Source organism: Atractosteus spatula, unplaced genomic scaffold (assembly GCF_055471065.1).
Source record: "Atractosteus spatula isolate fAtrSpa1 unplaced genomic scaffold, fAtrSpa1.hap1 Scaffold_41, whole genome shotgun sequence".
Classification (NCBI taxonomy): domain Eukaryota; kingdom Metazoa; phylum Chordata; class Actinopteri; order Semionotiformes; family Lepisosteidae; genus Atractosteus; species Atractosteus spatula.
This window is the reverse complement of record NW_028296870.1, coordinates 87,420-115,035: the sequence shown is the minus strand read 5'-3', so window position 1 is coordinate 115,035 and position 27,616 is coordinate 87,420. Positions and strand designations below refer to the sequence as shown.

Genomic DNA, 27,616 nt, shown 5'->3' with positions numbered 1-27,616 from the left:
TAACTCGCCGTGATCGTATAGTGGTCAGTACTTTGCGTTGTGGCCGCAACAACCCCGGTTCGAATCCGGGTCACGGCAGAATAGGGGCGTCTACTTTTACTACTTGCGCGAATGAAGGCAAAAGAAAGCCAATCGATGTGAACGAACGGCGCTTTACAGAGGAGTACTGCCTGACTGGATCGTTGATGAACGACAGAGGCCACTCCGACCTCTTCTCGGTTTTCTTCAACGACTTACTAAGGATCTTCTTCACATTCGCCCATGCAGGGGAAGCCAGTTACACCAAAGCAAACGCAGGAAAGTGCATTTCAAGCAGAGACCAGGAGGGACTTGTTTACACCGAGAGTGGTCGGAGAATGGAACAATGCGCCCAGCCCTGTTGCTGGAGCCGATTCTTGATGAGATCTTGGGCTCACTGGATGCTAATCTTTCTGTTGTTCTTGCAGGTCCTGCGCTGCTTTTGAGCCGACAGAGCTCGTCCTGGTCTGTCGGCACAGCCCAATTGCAAATGATCGGCTCCGCGTACAGAAGGAACGTGCGTTTGGTACAAGAGTGCATGAAGGCACCGGAAATACATTGGGAACAAATGACCGGTCGCTCAAGACCTCTGTGAAGTACAGGAGCGTGCAACAAGAGGCTGTTTCCGCCCGGTCTCGAACCGGGGACCTTTCGCGTGTTAGGCGAACGTGATAGCCGCTACACTACGGAAACCTGCAGGGATTGCTGCTGGTGTCTCGCTTGCGTTTCGGGCTGAGAAAGGGAAGCGTCACTTTAGGCAGGGGGCGCTGGAGAGAGGAACAAAGGGCGCGATGAAACAAAATGCCAAAACCCGGGATCGAACCAGGGACCTTTAGATCTTCAGTCTAACGCTCTCCCAACTGAGCTATTTCGGCAGTGCACAGAGCCCACAGCCACCTGCTCCAGCCTTCCTGTGTTGCGGCATGAGCGCACCAAGAGGTGCGGGAGAGTGTTGCAGGAACGTCACTCAGAAGGAAAGCCACCCAGCTGCGCCCTCTGAGCTCTGTCCAGCGCATCTTCCTCGCATTGACTCCTGCCTGCGACGGGCAGGAAACAATTAGCAAGAACAGAACAGCACCCCATGGGTGTCTCATGACCACACCTTAGGTTGTGACACGTGCAGGTGTGAGGGGTTGCCGGGCTACTCTGGAGCAGAGCTTGGGCGGAGGGGGGGCGGGAAAGCAGACAAAGAGGTGACACCTCAAGGTCTGCACGATCACAGCTCTCCGCCGCCCCAGGCTTCCGCTCGATAAGCTACTGGACACACCCGCCCCTCCTCACACAGACCGTGGAAAAGCCCCCGAGTGGGAGGGCTCTCTCTTCCTCCCAGGAGCTCTTGGACACGACGCACAGACAGAGCGCGGGGAGCCGCCGCCTGCAAACACGGCTCCAGGCAGGACTCCACTCCGCAGGAGCCGCAGAGCAGAGGAGATGGGGGCAGCTTAGTTCCTGTGCAGAGACCTGAGCTGTTGTTGCTGCGGACGCTGTCTTTTCTGTTCTCGGGGTAGGAGTGAATGTTGAGTTGCCCTTAGAAATGAAGCAGAGCACTTCAACGGCACGGGTGTGTGTGTGTGCGTGCGCCCTGGTGATTCTGGGAGACAGATCGAACCTGGGCTAAAAGAGAGGGGGCTTAGCCCACTTCCATTTGCTAGTTCAGAGTTGTACAACCCATTTGTATCTGCTAGGCGGCGCAGTCGTCGTGCACAAAGAACGCTTTGAAAAGCGTCAAAAGCAAGTCATTCCGAGTTGGTCGTTTGTGTTTTCCGTTCAGACGCGAAATGCTGAAATGATCTCTCGGCTCCTCGGTTGTCATTTCTGCTCCGTAAAGGAATCACAGCACGCGTCGCCTTCCAGCACGCTGGGTCGGGACACGATGCCGGGGATCGAAGGGTGTGATGTCTTCCTCGTTAGTATAGTGGCAAGTATCCCCGCCTGTCACGCGTGAGACCGGGGTTCGATTCCCCGACGGGGAGTAGAAAGCTTTTCTTTTACCTCCTTAGAGAAAGGACTGCCTTTCACTTCTCTGTTTTCTTTCACAGCGTCGTGCACCTTTTCATTGCTCTCGCTTTCAGAGCCTCCGCACGGCACACGACTCGACATCAGAAAGCACATTGAAGTGAAAGCAGGAAGCGCTGCGACATGCACTGTGCAGATCCCGCCACACTAAGAGGTGAATGGGTCTGTTCGATGCACAAAGAACGCTTTGATAAGCGTCAAAGGCAAGTCATTCCGAGTTGGTCGTTTGTGTTTTCTGTTCAGACGCGAAATGCTGAAATGATCTCTCGGCTCCTCGGTTGTCATTTCTGCTCCGTAAAGAAATCACAGCACGCGTCGGCTTCCAGCACGGTGGGTCGGGACACGATGCCGGGGGTCGGAGAGAGCGATGTCTTCCTCGTTAGTATAGTGGTGATTATCCCCACCTGTCACGCGGGAGACTGGGGTACATCAGGACGCGCATTGGAGTGAAAGCAGGATGCGCTGCGACATGCACTGTGCAGATCCCGCCACACTAAGAGGTGAGTGGGTCTGTGCGATCACAGCGCTAGGCGAATCCCCAATCCCCTTTTGTGCGTGGCGACAAAAGGAGCCGGTCTGTTTCCGCCCAGTTTCGAACCAGGGACTTTTCGCGTGGGAGGCAAACGTGATAACCACTACACTACGGAAACGGTAGCAAACCCTTCCCAGCGGCCCAGTGCTGAGCTTCGCCAATGCGATTCAGCTGCTTCCAGTGCCTTTATTGGAGTGCGCTGATGGACCGTGCTCTCTCTCCAGAGACCAGCACGCCTGTCATGGACGGAGCAGGAAAAGCGGCGCCACATTCTACAGCCCTCTCCACGCAATCGACGAAATCGGGCTACTGAAGTGGAGAAAATCGCCTCTCCAGAAAGTGCAAATATCATCTTGGAGAGTATAAATCCTATTGCCGAAGGTCAGCCCTGTCTACCAGAGTAACCCTCCCACCTCCTGCAGCGATGATCAGCTCGTCTCACACGCGAGAAGTCTTCGGTTGGAAACAAGCGCCCCCTCTTCTCGCGCGTTTTGCACGTTCGAGTGGTTTTAATGCGGCTCCTTCGTACACGGTGCTGATCTTTTGGAAAGCAGGAGGCAAAACTGACACGTTCCCATACCGGGAGTCAAACCCGGGCCGCCTGGGTGAAAACCAGGAATCCTAACCGCTAGACCATATGGGAGCACACAACCCCGCTGTTCCGGGCATCATGCAAGCAAACTACATAAATATGAGAAAACACGCAAGAGAGTTGTCACTCAGAGTGTCGAACGGTCGATGTATACTGGGGCTCAGTTGAAATGCAACGTCAGGACTTTTCCGAATTAGGTCACACGAAGAGAGCACAGCCTTTTCCGCCCTACCATGTGTGTATCGGTAACTCGCCGTGATCGTATAGTGGTCAGTACTTTGCGTTGTGGCCGCAACAACCCCGGTTCGAATCCGGGTCACGGCAGAATAGGGGCGTCTGCTTTTACTACTTGCGCGAATGAAGGCAAAAAAAAGCCAATCGATGTGAACGAACGGCGCTTTACAGAGGAGTACTGCCTGACTGGATCGTTGATGAACGACAGAGGCCACTCCGACCTCTTCTCGGTTTTCTTCAACGACTTACTAAGGATCTTCTTCACATTCGCCCATGCAGGGGAAGCCAGTTACACCAAAGCAAACGCAGGAAAGTGCATTTCAAGCAGAGACCAGGAGGGACTTGTTTACACCGAGAGTGGTCGGAGAATGGAACAATGCGCCCAGCCCTGTTGCTGGAGCCGATTCTTGATGAGATCTTGGGCTCACTGGATGCTAATCTTTCTGTTGTTCTTGCAGGTCCTGCGCTGCTTTTGAGCCGACAGAGCTCGTCCTGGTCTGTCGGCACAGCCCAATTGCAAATGATCGGCTCCGCGTACAGAAGGAACGTGCGTTTGGTACAAGAGTGCATGAAGGCACCGGAAATACATTGGGAACAAATGACCGGTCGCTCAAGACCTCTGTGAAGTACAGGAGCGTGCAACAAGAGGCTGTTTCCGCCCGGTCTCGAACCGGGGACCTTTCGCGTGTTAGGCGAACGTGATAGCCGCTACACTACGGAAACCTGCAGGGACCGCTGCTGGTGTCTCGCTTGCGTTTCGGGCTGAGAAAGGGAAGCGTCACTTTAGGCAGGGGGCGCTGGAGAGAGGAACAAAGGGCGCGATGAAACAAAATGCCGAAACCCGGGATCGAACCAGGGACCTTTAGATCTTCAGTCTAACGCTCTCCCAACTGAGCTATTTCGGCAGTGCACAGAGCCCACAGCCACCTGCTCCAGCGGCATGAGCGCACCAAGAGGAGCGGGAGAGTGTTGCAGGAACGTCACTCAGAAGGAAAGCCACCCAGCTGCGCCCTCTGAGCTCTGTCCAGCGCATCTTCCTCGCATGGACTCCTGCCTGCGACGGGCAGGAAACAATTAGCAAGAACAGAACAGCACCCCATGGGTGTCTCATGACCACACCTTAGGTTGTGACACGTGCAGGTGTGAGGGGTTGCCGGGCTACTCTGGAGCAGAGCTTGGGCGGAGGGGGGGCGGGAAAGCAGACAAAGAGGTGACACCTCAAGGTCTGCACGATCACAGCTCTCCGCCGCCCCAGGCTTCCGCTCGATAAGCTACTGGACACACCCGCCCCTCCTCACACAGACCGTGGAAAAGCACCCGAGTGGGAGGGCTCTCTCTTCCTCCCAGGAGCTCTTGGACACGACGCACAGACAGAGCGCGGGGAGCCGCCGCCTGCAAACACGGCTCCAGGCAGGACTCCACTCCGCAGGAGCCGCAGAGCAGAGGAGATGGGGGCAGCTTAGTTCCTGTGCAGAGACCTGAGCTGTTGTTGCTGCGGACGCTGTCTTTTCTGTTCTCGGGGTAGGAGTGAATGTTGAGTTGCCCTTAGAAATGAAGCAGAGCACTTCAACGGCACGGGTGTGTGTGTGTGCGTGCGCCCTGGTGATTCTGGGAGACAGATCGAACCTGGGCTAAAAGAGAGGGGGCTTAGCCCTCTTCCATTTGCTAGTTCAGAGTTGTACAACCCATTTGTATCTGCTAGGCGGCGCAGTCGTCGTGCACAAAGAACGCTTTGAAAAGCGTCAAAAGCAAGTCATTCCGAGTTGGTCGTTTGTGTTTTCCGTTCAGACGCGAAATGCTGAAATGATCTCTCGGCTCCTCGGTTGTCATTTCTGCTCCGTAAAGGAATCACAGCACGCGTCGCCTTCCAGCACGCTGGGTCGGGACACGATGCCGGGGATCGAAGGGTGTGATGTCTTCCTCGTTAGTATAGTGGCAAGTATCCCCGCCTGTCACGCGTGAGACCGGGGTTCGATTCCCCGACGGGGAGTAGAAAGCTTTTCTTTTACCTCCTTAGAGAAAGGACTGCCTTTCACTTCTCTGTTTTCTTTCACAGCGTCGTGCACCTTTTCATTGCTCTCGCTTTCAGAGCCTCCGCACGGCACACGACTCGACATCAGAAAGCACATTGAAGTGAAAGCAGGAAGCGCTGCGACATGCACTGTGCAGATCCCGCCACACTAAGAGGTGAATGGGTCTGTTCGATGCACAAAGAACGCTTTGATAAGCGTCAAAGGCAAGTCATTCCGAGTTGGTCGTTTGTGTTTTCTGTTCAGACGCGAAATGCTTCGGTTGTCATTTCTGCTCCGTAAAGAAATCACAGCACGCGTCGGCTTCCAGCACGGTGGGTCGGGACACGATGCCGGGGGTCGGAGAGAGCGATGTCTTCCTCGTTAGTATAGTGGTGATTATCCCCACCTGTCACGCGGGAGACTGGGGTACATCAGGACGCGCATTGGAGTGAAAGCAGGATGCGCTGCGACATGCACTGTGCAGATCCCGCCACACTAAGAGGTGAGTGGGTCTGTGCGATCACAGCGCTAGGCGAATCCCCAATCCCCTTTTGTGCGTGGCGACAAAAGGAGCCGGTCTGTTTCCGCCCAGTTTCGAACCAGGGACTTTTCGCGTGGGAGGCAAACGTGATAACCACTACACTACGGAAACGGTAGCAAACCCTTTCCAGCGGCCCAGTGCTGAGCTTCGCCAATGCGATTCAGCTGCTTCCAGTGCCTTTATTGGAGTGCGCTGATGGACCGTGCTCTCTCTCCAGAGACCAGCACGCCTGTCATGGACGGAGCAGGAAAAGCGGCGCCACATTCTACAGCCCTCTCCACGCAATCGACGAAATCGGGCTACTGAAGTGGAGAAAATCGCCTCTCCAGAAAGTGCAAATATCATCTTGGAGAGTATAAATCCTATTGCCGAAGGTCAGCCCTGTCTACCAGAGTAACCCTCCCACCTCCTGCAGCGATGATCAGCTCGTCTCACACGCGAGAAGTCTTCGGTTGGAAACAAGCGCCCCCTCTTCTCGCGCGTTTTGCACGTTCGAGTGGTTTTAATGCGGCTCCTTCGTACACGGTGCTGATCTTTTGGAAAGCAGGAGGCAAAACTGACACGTTCCCATACCGGGAGTCAAACCCGGGCCGCCTGGGTGAAAACCAGGAATCCTAACCGCTAGACCATATGGGAGCACACAACCCCGCTGTTCCGGGCATCATGCAAGCAAACTACATAAATATGAGAAAACACGCAAGAGAGTTGTCACTCAGAGTGTCGAACGGTCGATGTATACTGGGGCTCAGTTGAAATGCAACGTCAGGACTTTTCCGAATTAGGTCACACGAAGAGAGCACAGCCTTTTCCGCCCTACCATGTGTGTATCGGTAACTCGCCGTGATCGTATAGTGGTCAGTACTTTGCGTTGTGGCCGCAACAACCCCGGTTCGAATCCGGGTCACGGCAGAATAGGGGCGTCTGCTTTTACTACTTGCGCGAATGAAGGCAAAAAAAAGCCAATCGATGTGAACGAACGGCGCTTTACAGAGGAGTACTGCCTGACTGGATCGTTGATGAACGACAGAGGCCACTCCGACCTCTTCTCGGTTTTCTTCAACGACTTACTAAGGATCTTCTTCACATTCGCCCATGCAGGGGAAGCCAGTTACACCAAAGCAAACGCAGGAAAGTGCATTTCAAGCAGAGACCAGGAGGGACTTGTTTACACCGAGAGTGGTCGGAGAATGGAACAATGCGCCCAGCCCTGTTGCTGGAGCCGATTCTTGATGAGATCTTGGGCTCACTGGATGCTAATCTTTCTGTTGTTCTTGCAGGTCCTGCGCTGCTTTTGAGCCGACAGAGCTCGTCCTGGTCTGTCGGCACAGCCCAATTGCAAATGATCGGCTCCGCGTACAGAAGGAACGTGCGTTTGGTACAAGAGTGCATGAAGGCACCGGAAATACATTGGGAACAAATGACCGGTCGCTCAAGACCTCTGTGAAGTACAGGAGCGTGCAACAAGAGGCTGTTTCCGCCCGGTCTCGAACCGGGGACCTTTCGCGTGTTAGGCGAACGTGATAGCCGCTACACTACGGAAACCTGCAGGGACCGCTGCTGGTGTCTCGCTTGCGTTTCGGGCTGAGAAAGGGAAGCGTCACTTTAGGCAGGGGGCGCTGGAGAGAGGAACAAAGGGCGCGATGAAACAAAATGCCGAAACCCGGGATCGAACCAGGGACCTTTAGATCTTCAGTCTAACGCTCTCCCAACTGAGCTATTTCGGCAGTGCACAGAGCCCACAGCCACCTGCTCCAGCGGCATGAGCGCACCAAGAGGAGCGGGAGAGTGTTGCAGGAACGTCACTCAGAAGGAAAGCCACCCAGCTGCGCCCTCTGAGCTCTGTCCAGCGCATCTTCCTCGCATGGACTCCTGCCTGCGACGGGCAGGAAACAATTAGCAAGAACAGAACAGCACCCCATGGGTGTCTCATGACCACACCTTAGGTTGTGACACGTGCAGGTGTGAGGGGTTGCCGGGCTACTCTGGAGCAGAGCTTGGGCGGAGGGGGGGCGGGAAAGCAGACAAAGAGGTGACACCTCAAGGTCTGCACGATCACAGCTCTCCGCCGCCCCAGGCTTCCGCTCGATAAGCTACTGGACACACCCGCCCCTCCTCACACAGACCGTGGAAAAGCACCCGAGTGGGAGGGCTCTCTCTTCCTCCCAGGAGCTCTTGGACACGACGCACAGACAGAGCGCGGGGAGCCGCCGCCTGCAAACACGGCTCCAGACAGGACTCCACTCCGCAGGAGCCGCAGAGCAGAGGAGATGGGGGCAGCTTAGTTCCTGTGCAGAGACCTGAGCTGTTGTTGCTGCGGACGCTGTCTTTTCTGTTCTCGGGGTAGGAGTGAATGTTGAGTTGCCCTTAGAAATGAAGCAGAGCACTTCAACGGCACGGGTGTGTGTGTGTGCGTGCGCCCTGGTGATTCTGGGAGACAGATCGAACCTGGGCTAAAAGAGAGGGGGCTTAGCCCACTTCCATTTGCTAGTTCAGAGTTGTACAACCCATTTGTATCTGCTAGGCGGCGCAGTCGTCGTGCACAAAGAACGCTTTGAAAAGCGTCAAAAGCAAGTCATTCCGAGTTGGTCGTTTGTGTTTTCCGTTCAGACGCGAAATGCTGAAATGATCTCTCGGCTCCTCGGTTGTCATTTCTGCTCCGTAAAGGAATCACAGCACGCGTCGCCTTCCAGCACGCTGGGTCGGGACACGATGCCGGGGATCGAAGGGTGTGATGTCTTCCTCGTTAGTATAGTGGCAAGTATCCCCGCCTGTCACGCGGGAGACCGGGGTTCGATTCCCCGACGGGGAGTAGAAAGCTTTTCTTTTACCTCCTTAGAGAAAGGACTGCCTTTCACTTCTCTGTTTTCTTTCACAGCGTCGTGCACCTTTTCATTGCTCTCGCTTTCAGAGCCTCCGCACGGCACACGACTCGACATCAGAAAGCACATTGAAGTGAAAGCAGGAAGCGCTGCGACATGCAGTGTGCAGATCCTGCCACACTAAGAGGTGAGTGGGTCTGTTCGATGCACAAAGAACGCTTTGATAAGCGTCAAAGGCAAGTCATTCCGAGTTGGTCGTTTGTGTTTTCTGTTCAGACGCGAAATGCTGAAATGATCTCTCGGCTCCTCGGTTGTCATTTCTGCTCCGTAAAGAAATCACAGCACGCGTCGGCTTCCAGCACGGTGGGTCGGGACACGATGCCGGGGGTCGGAGAGAGCGATGTCTTCCTCGTTAGTATAGTGGTGATTATCCCCACCTGTCACGCGGGAGACTGGGGTACATCAGGACGCGCATTGGAGTGAAAGCAGGATGCGCTGCGACATGCACTGTGCAGATCCCGCCACACTAAGAGGTGAGTGGGTCTGTGCGATCACAGCGCTAGGCGAATCCCCAATCCCCTTTTGTGCGTGGCGACAAAAGATGCCGGTCTGTTTCCGCCCAGTTTCGAACCAGGGACTTTTCGCGTGGGAGGCAAACGTGATAACCACTACACTACGGAAACGGTAGCAAACCCTTCCCAGCGGCCCAGTGCTGAGCTTCGCCAATGCGATTCAGCTGCTTCCAGTGCCTTTATTGGAGTGCGCTGATGGACCGTGCTCTCTCTCCAGAGACCAGCACGCCTGTCATGGACGGAGCAGGAAAAGCGGCGCCACATTCTACAGCCCTCTCCACGCAATCGACGAAATCGGGCTACTGAAGTGGAGAAAATCGCCTCTCCAGAAAGTGCAAATATCATCTTGGAGAGTATAAATCCTATTGCCGAAGGTCAGCCCTGTCTACCAGAGTAACCCTCCCACCTCCTGCAGCGATGATCAGCTCGTCTCACACGCGAGAAGTCTTCGGTTGGAAACAAGCGCCCCCTCTTCTCGCGCGTTTTGCACGTTCGAGTGGTTTTAATGCGGCTCCTTCGTACACGGTGCTGATCTTTTGGAAAGCAGGAGGCAAAACTGACACGTTCCCATACCGGGAGTCAAACCCGGGCCGCCTGGGTGAAAACCAGGAATCCTAACCGCTAGACCATATGGGAGCACACAACCCCGCTGTTCCGGGCATCATGCAAGCAAACTACATAAATATGAGAAAACACGCAAGAGAGTTGTCACTCAGAGTGTCGAAGGGTCGATGTATACTGGGGCTCAGTTGAAATGCAACGTCAGGACTTTTCCGAATTAGGTCACACGAAGAGAGCACAGCCTTTTCCGCCCTACCATGTGTGTATCGGTAACTCGCCGTGATCGTATAGTGGTCAGTACTTTGCGTTGTGGCCGCAACAACCCCGGTTCGAATCCGGGTCACGGCAGAATAGGGGCGTCTGCTTTTACTACTTGCGCGAATGAAGGCAAAAAAAAGCCAATCGATGTGAACGAACGGCGCTTTACAGAGGAGTACTGCCTGACTGGATCGTTGATGAACGACAGAGGCCACTCCGACCTCTTCTCGGTTTTCTTCAACGACTTACTAAGGATCTTCTTCACATTCGCCCATGCAGGGGAAGCCAGTTACACCAAAGCAAACGCAGGAAAGTGCATTTCAAGCAGAGACCAGGAGGGACTTGTTTACACCGAGAGTGGTCGGAGAATGGAACAATGCGCCCAGCCCTGTTGCTGGAGCCGATTCTTGATGAGATCTTGGGCTCACTGGATGCTAATCTTTCTGTTGTTCTTGCAGGTCCTGCGCTGCTTTTGAGCCGACAGAGCTCGTCCTGGTCTGTCGGCACAGCCCAATTGCAAATGATCGGCTCCGCGTACAGAAGGAACGTGCGTTTGGTACAAGAGTGCATGAAGGCACCGGAAATACATTGGGAACAAATGACCGGTCGCTCAAGACCTCTGTGAAGTACAGGAGCGTGCAACAAGAGGCTGTTTCCGCCCGGTCTCGAACCGGGGACCTTTCGCGTGTTAGGCGAACGTGATAGCCGCTACACTACGGAAACCTGCAGGGACCGCTGCTGGTGTCTCGCTTGCGTTTCGGGCTGAGAAAGGGAAGCGTCACTTTAGGCAGGGGGCGCTGGAGAGAGGAACAAAGGGCGCGATGAAACAAAATGCCGAAACCCGGGATCGAACCAGGGACCTTTAGATCTTCAGTCTAACGCTCTCCCAACTGAGCTATTTCGGCAGTGCACAGAGCCCACAGCCACCTGCTCCAGCGGCATGAGCGCACCAAGAGGAGCGGGAGAGTGTTGCAGGAACGTCACTCAGAAGGAAAGCCACCCAGCTGCGCCCTCTGAGCTCTGTCCAGCGCATCTTCCTCGCATGGACTCCTGCCTGCGACGGGCAGGAAACAATTAGCAAGAACAGAACAGCACCCCATGGGTGTCTCATGACCACACCTTAGGTTGTGACACGTGCAGGTGTGAGGGGTTGCCGGGCTACTCTGGAGCAGAGCTTGGGCGGAGGGGGGGCGGGAAAGCAGACAAAGAGGTGACACCTCAAGGTCTGCACGATCACAGCTCTCCGCCGCCCCAGGCTTCCGCTCGATAAGCTACTGGACACACCCGCCCCTCCTCACACAGACCGTGGAAAAGCACCCGAGTGGGAGGGCTCTCTCTTCCTCCCAGGAGCTCTTGGACACGACGCACAGACAGAGCGCGGGGAGCCGCCGCCTGCAAACACGGCTCCAGGCAGGACTCCACTCCGCAGGAGCCGCAGAGCAGAGGAGATGAGGGCAGCTTAGCTCCTGTGCAGAGACCTGAGCTGTTGTTGCTGCGGACGCTGTCTTTTCTGTTCTCGGGGTAGGAGTGAATGTTGAGTTGCCCTTTAAAATGAAGCAGAGCACTTCAACGGCACGGGTGTGTGTGTGTGCGTGCGCCCTGGTGATTCTGGGAGACAGATCGAACCTGGGCTAAAAGAGAGGGTGTTTAGCCCTCTTCCATTTGCTAGTTCAGAGTTGTACAACCCATTTGTATCTGCTAGGCGGCGCAGTCGTCGTGCACAAAGAACGCTTTGAAAAGCGTCCAAAGCAAGTCATTCCGAGTTGGTCGTTTGTGTTTTCCGTTCAGACGCGAAATGCTGAAATGAACTCTCGGCTCCTCGGTTGTCATTTCTGCTCCGTAAAGGAATCACAGCACGCGTCGCCTTCCAGCACGCTGGGTCGGGACACGATGCCGGGGATCGGCGAGTGCAAGGTCTTCCTCGTTAGTATAGTGGCAAGTATCCCCGCCTGTCACGCGGGAGACCGGGATTCGATTCCCCGACGGGGAGTAGAAAGCTTTCCTTTTACCTCCTTAGAGAAAGGACTGCCTTTCACTTCTCTGTTTTCTTTCCCAGCGTCGTGCACCTTTTCATTGCTCTCGCTTTCAGAGCCTCCGCACGGCACACGACTCGACATCAGGAAGCACATTGAAGTGAAAGCAGGAAGCCCTGCGACATGGTGAGTGGGTCTGTTCGATGCACAAAGAACGCTTTGATAAGCGTCAAAGGCAAGTCATTCCGAGTTGGTCGTTTGTGTTTTCCGTTCAGACGCGAAATGCTGAAATGATCTCTCGGCTCCTCGGTTGTCATTTCTGCTCCGTAAAGAAATCACAGCACGCGTCGGCTTCCAGCACGGTGGGTCGGGACACGATGCCGGGGGTCGGAGAGGGCGATGTCTTCCTCGTTAGTATAGTGGTGATTATCCCCACCTGTCACGCGGGAGACTGGGGTACATCAGGACGCGCATTGGAGTGAAAGCAGGATGCGCTGCGACATGCACTGTGCAGATCCCGCCACACTAAGAGGTGAGTGGGTCTGTTCGATCACAGCGCTAGGTGAATCCCCAATCCCCTTTTGTGAGTGGCGACAAAAGAAGCCGCTTTGTTTCGAACCGGGGACCTTTCGCGTGTGAGGCAACCGTGATAATCACTACACTACGGAAACGGTGGCAAACCCTGCCCGGCGGCCCAGCGCTGAGTTTCGCCAATGCGATTCCGCTGCTTCCAGTGCCTTTATTAAAGTGCGCTGATGGACCGTGCTCTCTCTCCAGAGACCAGCACGCCTGTCATGGACGGAGCAGGAAAGGCGGCGCCACATTCTACAGCCCTCTCCACGCAATCGACGAAATCGGGCCACTGAAGTGGAGAAAATCGCCTCTCCAGAAAGTGCAAATATCATCTTGGAGAGTATAAATCCTATTGCCAAAGGTCAGCCCTGTCTACCAGAGTAACCCTCCCACCTCCTGCAGCGATGATCAGCTCGTCTCACACGCGAGAAGTCTTCGGTTGGAAACATGCGCCCCCTCTTCTCGCGCGTTTTGCACGTTCGAGTGCTTTTAATGCGGCTCCTTCGTACACGGTGCTGATCTTTTGGAAAGCAGAAGGCAAAACTGACACGTTCCCATACCGGGAGTCAAACCCGGGCCGCCTGGGTGAAAACCAGGAATCCTAAACGCTAGACCATATGGGAGCACACAACCCCGCTGTTCCGGGCATCATGCAAGCAAACTACATAAATATGAGAAAACACGCAAGAGAGTTGTCACTCAGAGTGTCGAAGGGTCGATGTATACTGGGGCTCAGTTGAAATGCAACGTCAGGACTTTGCCGAATTAGGTCACACGAAGAGAGCACAGCCTTTTCCGCCCTGCTGGGTGTGCATCGTTAACTCGCCGTGATCGTATAGTGGTCAGTACTTTACGTTGTGGCCGCAACAACCCCGGTTTGAATCCGGGTCACGGCAGAATAGGGGCGTCTGCTTTTACTACTTGCGCGAATGAAGGCAAAAAAAAGCCAATCGATGTGAACGAACGGCGCTTTACAGAGGAGTACTGCCTGACTGGATCGTTGATAAACGACAGAGGCCACTCCGACCTCTTCTCGGTTTTCTTCAATGACATACTAAGGATCTTCTTCACATTCGCCCATGCAGGGGAAGCCAGTTACACCAAAGCAAACGCAGGAAAGTGCATTTCAAGCAGAGACCATGAGGGACTTGTTTACACCGAGAGTGGTCGGAGAATGGAACAATGCGCCCAGCCCTGTTGCTGGAGCCGATTCTTGATGAGATCTTGGGCTCACTAAGAGGCCCCCACTGGATTCTAACCTTTCTGTTGTTCTTGCAGATCCTGCGCTGCTTTTGAGCCGACAGAGCTCGTCCTGGACTGTCGGCACAGCCCAATTGCAAATGATCGGCTCCGCGTACAGAAGGAACGTGCGTTTGGTACAAGAGTGCATGAAGGCACCGGAAATACATTGGGAACAAATGACCGGTCGCTCAAGACCTCTGTGAAGTACAGGAGCGTGCAAAAAGAGGCTGTTTCCGCCCGATCTCGAACCGGGGACGTTTCGCGTGTTAGGCGAACGTGATAGCCGCTACACTACGGAAACCTGCGGAAACTGCTGCTGGTGTCTCGCTTGCGTTTCGGGCTGAGAAAGGGAAGCGTCACTTTAGGCAGGGGGCGCTGGAGAGAGGAACAAAGGGCGCGATGAACATGAGCGCACCAAGAGGAGCAGGAGAGTGTTGCAGGAACGTCACTCAGAAGGAAAGCCACCCAGCTGCGCCCTCTGAGCTCTGTCCAGCGCATCTTCCTCACATGGACTCCTGCCTGCGACGGGCAGGAAACAATTAGCAAGAACAGAACAGCACCCCATGGGTGTCTCATGACCACACCTTAGGTTGTGACACGTGCAGGTGTGAGGGGTTGCCGGGCTACTCTGGAGCAGAGCTTGGGCGGAGGGGGGGCGGGAAAGCAGACAAAGAGGTGACACCTCAAGGTCTGCACGATCACAGCTCTCCGCCGCCCCAGGCTTCCGCTCGATAAGCTACTGGACACACCCGCCCCTCCTTACACAGACCGTGGAAAAGCCCCCGAGTGGGAGGGCTCTCTCTTCCTCCCAGGAGCTCTTGGACACGACGCACAGACAGAGCGCGGGTAGCCGCCGCCTGCAAACACGGCTCCAGGCAGGACTCCACTCCGCAGGAGCCGCAGAGCAGAGGAGATGAGGGCAGCTTAGCTCCTGTGCAGAGACCTGAGCTGTTGTTGCTGCGGACGCTGTCTTTTCTGTTCTCGGGGTAGGAGTGAATGTTGAGTTGCCCTTAGAAATGAAGCAGAGCACTTCAACGGCACGGGTGTGTGTGTGTGCGTGCGCCCTGGTGATTCTGGGAGACAGATCGAACCTGGGCTGAAAGAGAGGGTGTTTAGCCCTCTTCCATTTGCTAGTTCAGAGTTGTACAACCCATTTGTATCTGCTAGGCGGCGCAGTCGTCGTGCACAAAGAACGCTTTGAAAAGCGTCCAAAGCAAGTCATTCCGAGTTGGTCGTTTGTGTTTTCCGTTCAGACGCGAAATGCTGAAATGAACTCTCGGCTCCTCGGTTGTCATTTCTGCTCCGTAAAGGAATCACAGCACGCGTCGCCTTCCAGCACGCTGGGTCGGGACACGATGCCGGGGATCGGCGAGTGCAAGGTCTTCCTCGTTAGTATAGTGGCAAGTATCCCCGCCTGTCACGCGGGAGACCGGGGTTCGATTCCCCGACGGGGAGTAGAAAGCTTTCCTTTTACCTCCTTAGAGAAAGGACTGCCTTTCACTTCTCTGTTTTCTTTCCCAGCGTCGTGCACCTTTTCATTGCTCTCGCTTTCAGAGCCTCCGCACGGCACACGACTCGACATCAGGAAGCACATTGAAGTGAAAGCAGGGAGCCCTGCGACATGGTGAGTGGGTCTGTTCGATGCACAAAGAATGCTTTGATAAGCGTCAAAGGCAAGTCATTCCGAGTTGGTCGTTTGTGTTTTCTGTTCAGACGCGAAATGATGAAATGATCTCTCGGCTCCTCGGTTGTCATTTCTGCACCGTAAAGAAATCACAGCACGCGTCGGCTTCCAGCACGGTGGGTCGGGACACGATGCCGGGGGTCGGAGAGGGCGATGTCTTCCTCGTTAGTATAGTGGTGATTATCCCCACCTGTCACGCGGGAGACTGGGGTACATCAGGACGCGCATTGGAGTGAAAGCAGGATGCGCTGCGACATGCAGTGTGCAGATCCCGCCACACTAAGAGGTGAGTGGGTCTGTTCGATCACAGCGCTAGGCGAATCCCCAATCCCCTTTTGTGCGTGGCGACAAAAGAAGCCGCTTTGTTTCGAACCGGGGACCTTTCGCGTGTGAAGCAACCGTGATAACCACTACACTACGGAAACGGTGGCAAACCCTGCCCGGCGGCCCAGCGCTGAGTTTCGCCAATGCGATTCAGCTGCTTCCAGTGCCTTTATTAAAGTGCGCTGATGGACCGTGCTCTCTCTCCAGAGACCAGCACGCCTGTCATGGACGGAGCAGGAAAGGCGGCGCCACATTCTACAGCCCTCTCCACGCAATCGACGAAATCGGGCCACTGAAGTGGAGAAAATCGCCTCTCCAGAAAGTGCAAATATCATCTTGGAGAGTATAAATCCTATTGCCAAAGGTCAGCCCTGTCTACCAGAGTAACCCTCCCACCTCCTGCAGCGATGATCAGCTCGTCTCACACGCGAGAAGTCTTCGGTTGGAAACATGCGCCCCCTCTTCTCGCGCGTTTTGCACGTTCGAGTGCTTTTAATGCGGCTCCTTCGTACACGGTGCTGATCTTTTGGAAAGCAGGAGGCAAAACTGACACGTTCCCATACCGGGAGTCAAACCCGGGCCGCCTGGGTGAAAACCAGGAATCCTAACCGCTAGACCATATGGGAGCACACAACCCCGCTGTTCCGGGCATCATGCAAGCAAACTACATAAATATGAGAAAACACGCAAGAGAGTTGTCACTCAGAGTGTCGAACGGTCGATGTATACTGGGGCTCAGTTGAAATGCAACGTCAGGACTTTTCCGAATTAGGTCACACGAAGAGAGCACAGCCTTTTCCGCCCTACCATGTGTGTATCGGTAACTCGCCGTGATCGTATAGTGGTCAGTACTTTGCGTTGTGGCCGCAACAACCCCGGTTCGAATCCGGGTCACGGCAGAATAGGGGCGTCTGCTTTTACTACTTGCGCGAATGAAGGCAAAAAAAAGCCAATCGATGTGAACGAACGGCGCTTTACAGAGGAGTACTGCCTGACTGGATCGTTGATGAACGACAGAGGCCACTCCGACCTCTTCTCGGTTTTCTTCAACGACTTACTAAGGATCTTCTTCACATTCGCCCATGCAGGGGAAGCCAGTTACACCAAAGCAAACGCAGGAAAGTGCATTTCAAGCAGAGACCAGGAGGGACTTGTTTACACCGAGAGTGGTCGGAGAATGGAACAATGCGCCCAGCCCTGTTGCTGGAGCCGATTCTTGATGAGATCTTGAGCTCACTAAGAGGCCCCCACTGGATGCTAATCTTTCTGTTGTTCTTGCAGGTCCTGCGCTGCTTTTGAGCCGACAGAGCTCGTCCTGGTCTGTCGGCACAGCCCAATTGCAAATGATCGGCTCCGCGTACAGAAGGAACGTGCGTTTGGTACAAGAGTGCATGAAGGCACCGGAAATACATTGGGAACAAATGACCGGTCGCTCAAGACCTCTGTGAAGTACAGGAGCGTGCAAAAAGAAGCTGTTTCCGCCCGGTCTCGAACCGGGGACCTTTCGCGTGTGAGGCGAACGTGATAACCACTACACTACGGAAACGGTGGCAATCCCTGCCCAGCGGCCCAGCGCTGAGCTTCGCCAATGCGATTCAGCTGCTTCCAGTGCCTTTATTGGAGTGCGCTGATGGACCGTGCTCTCTCTCCAGAGACCAGCACGCCTGTCATGGACGGAGCAGGAAAGGCGGCGCCACATTCTACAGCCCTCTCCACGCAATCGACGAAATCGGGCTACTGAAGTGGAGAAAATCGCCTCTCCAGAAAGTGCAAATATCATCTTGGAGAGTATAAACCCTATTGCCGAAGGTCAGCCCTGTCTACCAGAGTAACCCTCCCACCTCCTCCAGGGATGATCAGCTCGTCTCACACGCGAGAAGTCTTCGGTTGGAAACAAGCGCCCCCTCTTCTCGCGCGTTTTGCACGTTCGAGTGGTTTTAATGCGGCTCCTTCGTACACGGTGCTGATCTTTTGGAAAGCAGGAGGCAAAACTGACAGGTTCCCATACCGGGAGTCGAACCCGGGCCGCCTGGGTGAAAACCAGGAATCCTAACCGCTAGACCATATGGGAGCACACACCCCTGCTGTTCCGGGCATCATGCAAGCAAACTACATAAATATGAGAAAACGCGCAAGAGAGTTGTCACTCAGAGTGTCGAAGGGTCGATGTATACTGGGGCTCAGTTGAAATGCAACGTCAGGACTTTTCCGAATTAGGTCACACGAAGAGAGCACAGCCTTTTCCGGCCTGCCACGTGGGTATCGGTAACTCGCCGTGATCGTATAGTGGTCAGTACTTTGCGTTGTGGCCGCAACAACCCCGGTTCGAATCCGGGTCACGGCAGAATAGGGGCGTCTGCTTTGACTACTTGCGCGAATGAAGGCAAAAAAAAGCCAATCGATGTGAACGAACGGCGCTTTACAGAGGAGTACTGCCTGACTGGATCGTTGATGAACGACAGAGGCCACTCTGACCTCTTCTCGGTTTTCTTCAATGACTTACTAAGGATCTTCTTCACATTCGCCCATGCAGGGGAAGCCAGTTACACCAAAGCAAACGCAGGAAAGTGCATTTCAAGCAGAGACCAGGAGGGACTTGTTTACACCGAGAGTGGTCGGAGAATGGAACAATGCGCCCAGCCCTGTTGCTGGAGCCGATTCTTGATGAGATCTTGGGCTCACTAAGAGGCCCCCGCTGGATGCTAATCTTTCTGTTGTTGTTGCAGGTCCTGCGCTGCTTTTGAGCCGACAGAGCTCGTCCTGGTCTGTCGGCACAGCCCAATTGCAAATGATCGGCTCCGCGTACAGCAGGAACGTGCGTTTGGTACAAGAGTGCATGAAGGCACCGGAAATACATTGGGAACAAATGACCGGTCGCTCAAGACCTCTGTGAAGTACAGGAGCGTGCAAAAAGAGGCTGTTTCCGCCCGGTCTCGAACCGGGGACCTTTCGCGTGTTAGGCGAACGTGATAGCCGCTACACTACGGAAACCTGCAGGGACCGCTGCTGGTGTCTCGCTTGCGTTTCGGGCTGAGAAAGGGAAGCGTCACTTTAGGCAGGGGGCGCTGGAGAGAGGAACAAAGGGCGCGATGAAACAAAATGCCGAAACCCGGGATCAAACCAGGGACTTTTAGATCTTCAGTCTAACGATCTCCCAACTGACCTGTTTCGGCAGTGCGCAGAGCCCACAGCCACCTGCTCCAGCCTTCCTGTGTTGCGGCATGAGCGCACCAAGAGGAGCGGGAGAGTGTTGCAGGAACGTCACTCAGAAGGAAAGCCACCCAGCTGCGCCCTCTGAGCTCTGTCCAGCGCATCTTTCTCGCATGGACTCCTGCCTGCGACGGGCAGGAAACAATTAGCAAGAACAGAGCAGCACCCCATGGGTGTCTCATGACCACACCTTAGGTTGTGACACGTGCAGGTGTGAGGGGTTGCCGGGCTACTCTGGAGCAGAGCTTGGGCGGAGGGGGGGCGGGAAAGCAGACAAAGAGGTGACACCTCAAGGTCTGCACGATCACAGCTCTCCGCCGCCCCAGGCTTCCGCTCGATAAGCTACTGGACACACCCGCCCCTCCTCACACAGACCGTGGAAAAGCCCCCGAGTGGGAGGGCTCTCTCTTCCTCCCAGGAGCTCTTGGACGCACAGACAGAGCGCGGGGAGCCGCCGCCTGCAAACACGGCTCCAGGCCGACTCCACTCCGCAGGAGCCGCAGAGCAGAGGAGATGAGGGCAGCTTAGCTCCTGTGCAGAGACCTGAGCTGTTGTTGCTGCGGACGCTGTCTTTTCTGTTCTCGGGGTAGGAGTGAATGTTGAGTTGCCCTTAGAAATGAGGCAGAGCACTTCAACGGCACGGGTGTGTGTGCGTGCGCCCTGGTGATTCTGGGAGACAGATCGAACCTGGGCTAAAAGAGAGGGGGCTTAGCCCTCTTCCATTTGCTAGTTCAGAGTTGTACAACCCATCTGTATCTGCTAGGCGGCGCAGTCGTCGTGCACAAAGAACGCTTTGAAAAGCGTCAAAAGCAAGTCATTCCGAGTTGGTCGTTTGTGTTTTCCGTTCAGACGCGAAATGCTGACATGATCTCTCGGCTCCTCGGTTGTCATTTCTGTTCCGTAAAGGAATCACAGCACGCGTCGCCTTCCAGCACGCTGGGTCGGGACACGATGCCGAGGATCGGAGAGTGCGGTGTCTTCCTCGTTAGTATAGTGGCGAGTATCCCCGCCTGTCACGCGGGAGACCAGGGTTCGATTCCCTGACGGGGAGTAGAAAGCTTTTCTTTTACCTCCTTAGAGAAAGGACTGCCTTTCACTTCTCTGTTTTCTTTCACAGCGCCGTGCACCTTTTCATTGCTCTCGCTTTCAGAGCCTCCGCACGGCACACGACTCGACATCAGGAAGCACATTGAAGTGAAAGCAGGAAGCGCTGCGACATGCACTGTGCACATCCCGCCACACTAAGAGGTGAGTGGGTCTGTTCGATGCACAAAGAACGCTTTGAAAGCATCAAAGGCAAGTCATTCCGAGTTGGTCGTTTGTGTTTTCTGTTCAGACGCGAAATGCTGAAATGATCTCTCGGCTCCTCGGTTGTCATTTCTGCTCCGTAAAGGAATCACAGCACGCGTCGGCTTCCAGCACGGTGGGTCGGGACACGATGCCGGGGGTCGGAGAGAGCGATGTCTTTCTCGCTCGTTAGTATAGTGGTGATTATCCGCACCTGTCACGCGGGAGACTGGGGTACATCAGGACGCGCATTGAAGTGAAAGCAGGATGCGCTGCGACATGCACTGTGCAGATCCCGCCACACTAAGAGGTGAGTGGGTCTGTTCGATCACAGCGCTAGGCGAATCCCCAATCCCCTTTTGTGCGTGCCGACAAAGGAAGCCGGTCTGTTTCCGCCCGGTTTCGGGCCGGGGACCTTTCGCGTGTGAGGCGAACGTGATAACCACTACACTACGGAAACGGTGGCAATCCCTGCCCAGCGGCCCAGCGCTGAGCTTCGCCAATGCGATTCAGCTGCTTCCAGTGCCTTTATTGGAGTGCGCTGATGGACCGTGCTCTCTCTCCAGAGACCAGCACGCCTGTCATGGACGGAGCAGGAAAGGCGGCGCCACATTCTACAGCCCTCTCCACGCAATCGACGAAATCGGGCTACTGAAGTGGAGAAAATCGCCTCTCCAGAAAGTGCAAATATCATCTTGGAGAGTATAAACCCTATTGCCGAAGGTCAGCCCTGTCTACCAGAGTAACCCTCCCACCTCCTGCAGGGATGATCAGCTCGTCTCACACGCGAGAAGTCTTCGGTTGGAAACAAGCGCCCCCTCTTCTCGCGCGTTTTGCACGTTCGAGTGGTTTTAATGCGGCTCCTTCGTACACGGTGCTGATCTTTTGGAAAGCAGGAGGCAAAACTGACAGGTTCCCATACCGGGAGTCGAACCCGGGCCGCCTGGGTGAAAACCAGGAATCCTAACCGCTAGACCATATGGGAGCATACACCCCTGCTGTTCCGGGCATCATGCAAGCAAACTACATAAATATGAGAAAACGCGCAAGAGAGTTGTCACTCAGAGTGTCGAAGGGTCGATGTATACTGGGGCTCAGTTGAAATGCAACGTCAGGACTTTTCCGAATTAGGTCACACGAAGAGAGCACAGCCTTTTCCGGCCTGCCACGTGGGTATCGGTAACTCGCCGTGATCGTATAGTGGTCAGTACTTTGCGTTGTGGCCGCAACAACTCCGGTTCGAATCCAGGTCACGGCAGAATAGGGGCGTCTGCTTTTACTACTTGCGCGAATGAAGGCAAAAAAAAGCCAATCGATGTGAACGAACGGCGCTTTACAGAGGAGTACTGCCTGACTGGATCGTTGATGAACGACAGAGGCCACTCTGACCTCTTCTCGGTTTTCTTCAATGACTTACTAAGGATCTTCTTCACATTCGCCCATGCAGGGGAAGCCAGTTACACCAAAGCAAACGCAGGAAAGTGCATTTCAAGCAGAGACCAGGAGGGACTTGTTTACACCGAGAGTGGTCGGAGAATGGAACAATGCGCCCAGCCCTGTTGCTGGAGCCGATTCTTGATGAGATCTTGGGCTCACTAAGAGGCCCCCGCTGGATGCTAATCTTTCTGTTGTTGTTGCAGGTCCTGCGCTGCTTTTGAGCCGACAGAGCTCGTCCTGGTCTGTCGGCACAGCCCAATTGCAAATGATCGGCTCCGCGTACAGCAGGAACGTGCGTTTGGTACAAGAGTGCATGAAGGCACCGGAAATACATTGGGAACAAATGACCGGTCGCTCAAGACCTCTGTGAAGTACAGGAGCGTGCAAAAAGAGGCTGTTTCCGCCCGGTCTCGAACCGGGGACCTTTCGCGTGTTAGGCGAACGTGATAGCCGCTACACTACGGAAACCTGCAGGGACCGCTGCTGGTGTCTCGCTTGCGTTTCGGGCTGAGAAAGGGAAGCGTCACTTTAGGCAGGGGGCGCTGGAGAGAGGAACAAAGGGCGCGATGAAACAAAATGCCGAAACCCGGGATCAAACCAGGGACTTTTAGATCTTCAGTCTAACGATCTCCCAACTGACCTGTTTCGGCAGTGCGCAGAGCCCACAGCCACCTGCTCCAGCCTTCCTGTGTTGCGGCATGAGCGCACCAAGAGGAGCGGGAGAGTGTTGCAGGAACGTCACTCAGAAGGAAAGCCACCCAGCTGCGCCCTCTGAGCTCTGTCCAGCGCATCTTTCTCGCATGGACTCCTGCCTGCGACGGGCAGGAAACAATTAGCAAGAACAGAGCAGCACCCCATGGGTGTCTCATGACCACACCTTAGGTTGTGACACGTGCAGGTGTGAGGGGTTGCCGGGCTACTCTGGAGCAGAGCTTGGGCGGAGGGGGGGCGGGAAAGCAGACAAAGAGGTGACACCTCAAGGTCTGCACGATCACAGCTCTCCGCCGCCCCAGGCTTCCGCTCGATAAGCTACTGGACACACCCGCCCCTCCTCACACAGACCGTGGAAAAGCCCCCGAGTGGGAGGGCTCTCTCTTCCTCCCAGGAGCTCTTGGACGCACAGACAGAGCGCGGGGAGCCGCCGCCTGCAAACACGGCTCCAGGCCGACTCCACTCCGCAGGAGCCGCAGAGCAGAGGAGATGGGGGCAGCTTAGCTCCTGTGCAGAGACCTGAGCTGTTGTTGCTGCGGACGCTGTCTTTTCTGTTCTCGGGGTAGGAGTGAATGTTGAGTTGCCCTTAGAAATGAGGCAGAGCACTTCAACGGCACGGGTGTGTGTGCGTGCGCCCTGGTGATTCTGGGAGACAGATCGAACCTGGGCTAAAAGAGAGGGGGCTTAGCCCTCTTCCATTTGCTAGTTCAGAGTTGTACAACCCATCTGTATCTGCTAGGCGGCGCAGTCGTCGTGCACAAAGAACGCTTTGAAAAGCGTCAAAAGCAAGTCATTCCGAGTTGGTCGTTTGTGTTTTCCGTTCAGACGCGAAATGCTGACATGATCTCTCGGCTCCTCGGTTGTCATTTCTGTTCCGTAAAGGAATCACAGCACGCGTCGCCTTCCAGCACGCTGGGTCGGGACACGATGCCGAGGATCGGAGAGTGCGGTGTCTTCCTCGTTAGTATAGTGGCGAGTATCCCCGCCTGTCACGCGGGAGACCAGGGTTCGATTCCCTGACGGGGAGTAGAAAGCTTTTCTTTTACCTCCTTAGAGAAAGGACTGCCTTTCACTTCTCTGTTTTCTTTCACAGCGCCGTGCACCTTTTCATTGCTCTCGCTTTCAGAGCCTCCGCACGGCACACGACTCGACATCAGGAAGCACATTGAAGTGAAAGCAGGAAGCGCTGCGACATGCACTGTGCACATCCCGCCACACTAAGAGGTGAGTGGGTCTGTTCGATGCACAAAGAACGCTTTGAAAGCATCAAAGGCAAGTCATTCCGAGTTGGTCGTTTGTGTTTTCTGTTCAGACGCGAAATGCTGAAATGATCTCTCGGCTCCTCGGTTGTCATTTCTGCTCCGTAAAGGAATCACAGCACGCGTCGGCTTCCAGCACGGTGGGTCGGGACACGATGCCGGGGGTCGGAGAGAGCGATGTCTTTCTCGCTCGTTAGTATAGTGGTGATTATCCGCACCTGTCACGCGGGAGACTGGGGTACATCAGGACGCGCATTGAAGTGAAAGCAGGATGCGCTGCGACATGCACTGTGCAGATCCCGCCACACTAAGAGGTGAGTGGGTCTGTTCGATCACAGCGCTAGGCGAATCCCCAATCCCCTTTTGTGCGTGCCGACAAAGGAAGCCGGTCTGTTTCCGCCCGGTTTCGGGCCGGGGACCTTTCGCGTGTGAGGCGAACGTGATAACCACTACACTACGGAAACGGTGGCAATCCCTGCCCAGCGGCCCAGCGCTGAGCTTCGCCAATGCGATTCAGCTGCTTCCAGTGCCTTTATTGGAGTGCGCTGATGGACCGTGCTCTCTCTCCAGAGACCAGCACGCCTGTCATGGACGGAGCAGGAAAGGCGGCGCCACATTCTACAGCCCTCTCCACGCAATCGACGAAATCGGGCTACTGAAGTGGAGAAAATCGCCTCTCCAGAAAGTGCAAATATCATCTTGGAGAGTATAAACCCTATTGCCGAAGGTCAGCCCTGTCTACCAGAGTAACCCTCCCACCTCCTGCAGGGATGATCAGCTCGTCTCACACGCGAGAAGTCTTCGGTTGGAAACAAGCGCCCCCTCTTCTCGCGCGTTTTGCACGTTCGAGTGGTTTTAATGCGGCTCCTTCGTACACGGTGCTGATCTTTTGGAAAGCAGGAGGCAAAACTGACAGGTTCCCATACCGGGAGTCGAACCCGGGCCGCCTGGGTGAAAACCAGGAATCCTAACCGCTAGACCATATGGGAGCATACACCCCTGCTGTTCCGGGCATCATGCAAGCAAACTACATAAATATGAGAAAACGCGCAAGAGAGTTGTCACTCAGAGTGTCGAAGGGTCGATGTATACTGGGGCTCAGTTGAAATGCAACGTCAGGACTTTTCCGAATTAGGTCACACGAAGAGAGCACAGCCTTTTCCGGCCTGCCACGTGGGTATCGGTAACTCGCCGTGATCGTATAGTGGTCAGTACTTTGCGTTGTGGCCGCAACAACTCCGGTTCGAATCCAGGTCACGGCAGAATAGGGGCGTCTGCTTTTACTACTTGCGCGAATGAAGGCAAAAAAAAGCCAATCGATGTGAACGAACGGCGCTTTACAGAGGAGTACTGCCTGACTGGATCGTTGATGAACGACAGAGGCCACTCTGACCTCTTCTCGGTTTTCTTCAATGACTTACTAAGGATCTTCTTCACATTCGCCCATGCAGGGGAAGCCAGTTACACCAAAGCAAACGCAGGAAAGTGCATTTCAAGCAGAGACCAGGAGGGACTTGTTTACACCGAGAGTGGTCGGAGAATGGAACAATGCGCCCAGCCCTGTTGCTGGAGCCGATTCTTGATGAGATCTTGGGCTCACTAAGAGGCCCCCGCTGGATGCTAATCTTTCTGTTGTTGTTGCAGGTCCTGCGCTGCTTTTGAGCCGACAGAGCTCGTCCTGGTCTGTCGGCACAGCCCAATTGCAAATGATCGGCTCCGCGTACAGCAGGAACGTGCGTTTGGTACAAGAGTGCATGAAGGCACCGGAAATACATTGGGAACAAATGACCGGTCGCTCAAGACCTCTGTGAAGTACAGGAGCGTGCAAAAAGAGGCTGTTTCCGCCCGGTCTCGAACCGGGGACCTTTCGCGTGTTAGGCGAACGTGATAGCCGCTACACTACGGAAACCTGCAGGGACCGCTGCTGGTGTCTCGCTTGCGTTTCGGGCTGAGAAAGGGAAGCGTCACTTTAGGCAGGGGGCGCTGGAGAGAGGAACAAAGGGCGCGATGAAACAAAATGCCGAAACCCGGGATCAAACCAGGGACTTTTAGATCTTCAGTCTAACGCTCTCCCAACTGACCTGTTTCGGCAGTGCGCAGAGCCCACAGCCACCTGCTCCAGCCTTCCTGTGTTGCGGCATGAGCGCACCAAGAGGAGCGGGAGAGTGTTGCAGGAACGTCACTCAGAAGGAAAGCCACCCAGCTGTGCCCTCTGAGCTCTGTCCAGCGCATCTTTCTCGCATGGACTCCTGCCTGCGACGGGCAGGAAACAATTAGCAAGAACAGAGCAGCACCCCATGGGTGTCTCATGACCACACCTTAGGTTGTGACACGTGCAGGTGTGAGGGGTTGCCGGGCTACTCTGGAGCAGAGCTTGGGCGGAGGGGGGGCGGGAAAGCAGACAAAGAGGTGACACCTCAAGGTCTGCACGATCACAGCTCTCCGCCGCCCCAGGCTTCCGCTCGATAAGCTACTGGACACACCCGCCCCTCCTCACACAGACCGTGGAAAAGCCCCCGAGTGGGAGGGCTCTCTCTTCCTCCCAGGAGCTCTTGGACGCACAGACAGAGCGCGGGGAGCCGCCGCCTGCAAACACGGCTCCAGGCCGACTCCACTCCGCAGGAGCCGCAGAGCAGAGGAGATGGGGGCAGCTTAGCTCCTGTGCAGAGACCTGAGCTGTTGTTGCTGCGGACGCTGTCTTTTCTGTTCTCGGGGTAGGAGTGAATGTTGAGTTGCCCTTAGAAATGAGGCAGAGCACTTCAACGGCACGGGTGTGTGTGCGTGCGCCCTGGTGATTCTGGGAGACAGATCGAACCTGGGCTAAAAGAGAGGGGGCTTAGCCCTCTTCCATTTGCTAGTTCAGAGTTGTACAACCCATCTGTATCTGCTAGGCGGCGCAGTCGTCGTGCACAAAGAACGCTTTGAAAAGCGTCAAAAGCAAGTCATTCCGAGTTGGTCGTTTGTGTTTTCCGTTCAGACGCGAAATGCTGACATGATCTCTCGGCTCCTCGGTTGTCATTTCTGTTCCGTAAAGGAATCACAGCACGCGTCGCCTTCCAGCACGCTGGGTCGGGACACGATGCCGAGGATCGGAGAGTGCGGTGTCTTCCTCGTTAGTATAGTGGCGAGTATCCCCGCCTGTCACGCGGGAGACCAGGGTTCGATTCCCTGACGGGGAGTAGAAAGCTTTTCTTTTACCTCCTTAGAGAAAGGACTGCCTTTCACTTCTCTGTTTTCTTTCACAGCGCCGTGCACCTTTTCATTGCTCTCGCTTTCAGAGCCTCCGCACGGCACACGACTCGACATCAGGAAGCACATTGAAGTGAAAGCAGGAAGCGCTGCGACATGCACTGTGCACATCCCGCCACACTAAGAGGTGAGTGGGTCTGTTCGATGCACAAAGAACGCTTTGAAAGCATCAAAGGCAAGTCATTCCGAGTTGGTCGTTTGTGTTTTCTGTTCAGACGCGAAATGCTGAAATGATCTCTCGGCTCCTCGGTTGTCATTTCTGCTCCGTAAAGGAATCACAGCACGCGTCGGCTTCCAGCACGGTGGGTCGGGACACGATGCCGGGGGTCGGAGAGAGCGATGTCTTCCTCGTTAGTATAGTGGTGATTATCCGCACCTGTCACGCGGGAGACTGGGGTACATCAGGACGCGCATTGAAGTGAAAGCAGGATGCGCTGCGACATGCACTGTGCAGATCCCGCCACACTAAGAGGTGAGTGGGTCTGTTCGATCACTGCGCTAGGCGAATCCCC

At 55.0% G+C, this 27,616-nt stretch overlaps 12 non-coding genes across 12 annotated transcripts; 2 read left to right on the top strand and 10 right to left on the bottom strand.

The window, feature by feature from the left end:
* Positions 1 to 2,611: 2,611 nt before the first annotated feature.
* Positions 2,612 to 2,684, bottom strand: trnag-ccc (transfer RNA glycine (anticodon CCC)). Its single transcript has one exon. It is a non-coding gene; the product is annotated as a tRNA-Gly (tRNA).
* A 1,540-nt stretch (positions 2,685 to 4,224) lies between these two features.
* On the bottom strand, positions 4,225 to 4,297 carry trnaf-gaa (transfer RNA phenylalanine (anticodon GAA)). Its single transcript has one exon. It is a non-coding gene; the product is annotated as a tRNA-Phe (tRNA).
* A 1,686-nt stretch (positions 4,298 to 5,983) lies between these two features.
* trnag-ccc (transfer RNA glycine (anticodon CCC)) lies at positions 5,984 to 6,056 on the bottom strand. Its single transcript has one exon. It is a non-coding gene; the product is annotated as a tRNA-Gly (tRNA).
* A 1,540-nt stretch (positions 6,057 to 7,596) lies between these two features.
* trnaf-gaa (transfer RNA phenylalanine (anticodon GAA)) lies at positions 7,597 to 7,669 on the bottom strand. Its single transcript has one exon. It is a non-coding gene; the product is annotated as a tRNA-Phe (tRNA).
* Positions 7,670 to 8,682: 1,013 nt separating this feature from the next.
* trnad-guc (transfer RNA aspartic acid (anticodon GUC)) lies at positions 8,683 to 8,754 on the top strand. Its single transcript has one exon. It is a non-coding gene; the product is annotated as a tRNA-Asp (tRNA).
* A 620-nt stretch (positions 8,755 to 9,374) lies between these two features.
* On the bottom strand, positions 9,375 to 9,447 carry trnag-ccc (transfer RNA glycine (anticodon CCC)). Its single transcript has one exon. It is a non-coding gene; the product is annotated as a tRNA-Gly (tRNA).
* Positions 9,448 to 10,987: 1,540 nt separating this feature from the next.
* On the bottom strand, positions 10,988 to 11,060 carry trnaf-gaa (transfer RNA phenylalanine (anticodon GAA)). The gene has a single exon. It is a non-coding gene; the product is annotated as a tRNA-Phe (tRNA).
* Positions 11,061 to 15,326: 4,266 nt separating this feature from the next.
* trnad-guc (transfer RNA aspartic acid (anticodon GUC)) lies at positions 15,327 to 15,398 on the top strand. The gene has a single exon. It is a non-coding gene; the product is annotated as a tRNA-Asp (tRNA).
* A 2,026-nt stretch (positions 15,399 to 17,424) lies between these two features.
* On the bottom strand, positions 17,425 to 17,497 carry trnav-cac (transfer RNA valine (anticodon CAC)). Its single transcript has one exon. It is a non-coding gene; the product is annotated as a tRNA-Val (tRNA).
* A 453-nt stretch (positions 17,498 to 17,950) lies between these two features.
* trnae-uuc (transfer RNA glutamic acid (anticodon UUC)) lies at positions 17,951 to 18,022 on the bottom strand. The gene has a single exon. It is a non-coding gene; the product is annotated as a tRNA-Glu (tRNA).
* Positions 18,023 to 21,361: 3,339 nt separating this feature from the next.
* On the bottom strand, positions 21,362 to 21,433 carry trnae-uuc (transfer RNA glutamic acid (anticodon UUC)). The gene has a single exon. It is a non-coding gene; the product is annotated as a tRNA-Glu (tRNA).
* Positions 21,434 to 24,772: 3,339 nt separating this feature from the next.
* Positions 24,773 to 24,844, bottom strand: trnae-uuc (transfer RNA glutamic acid (anticodon UUC)). Its single transcript has one exon. It is a non-coding gene; the product is annotated as a tRNA-Glu (tRNA).
* Positions 24,845 to 27,616: the final 2,772 nt, after the last annotated feature.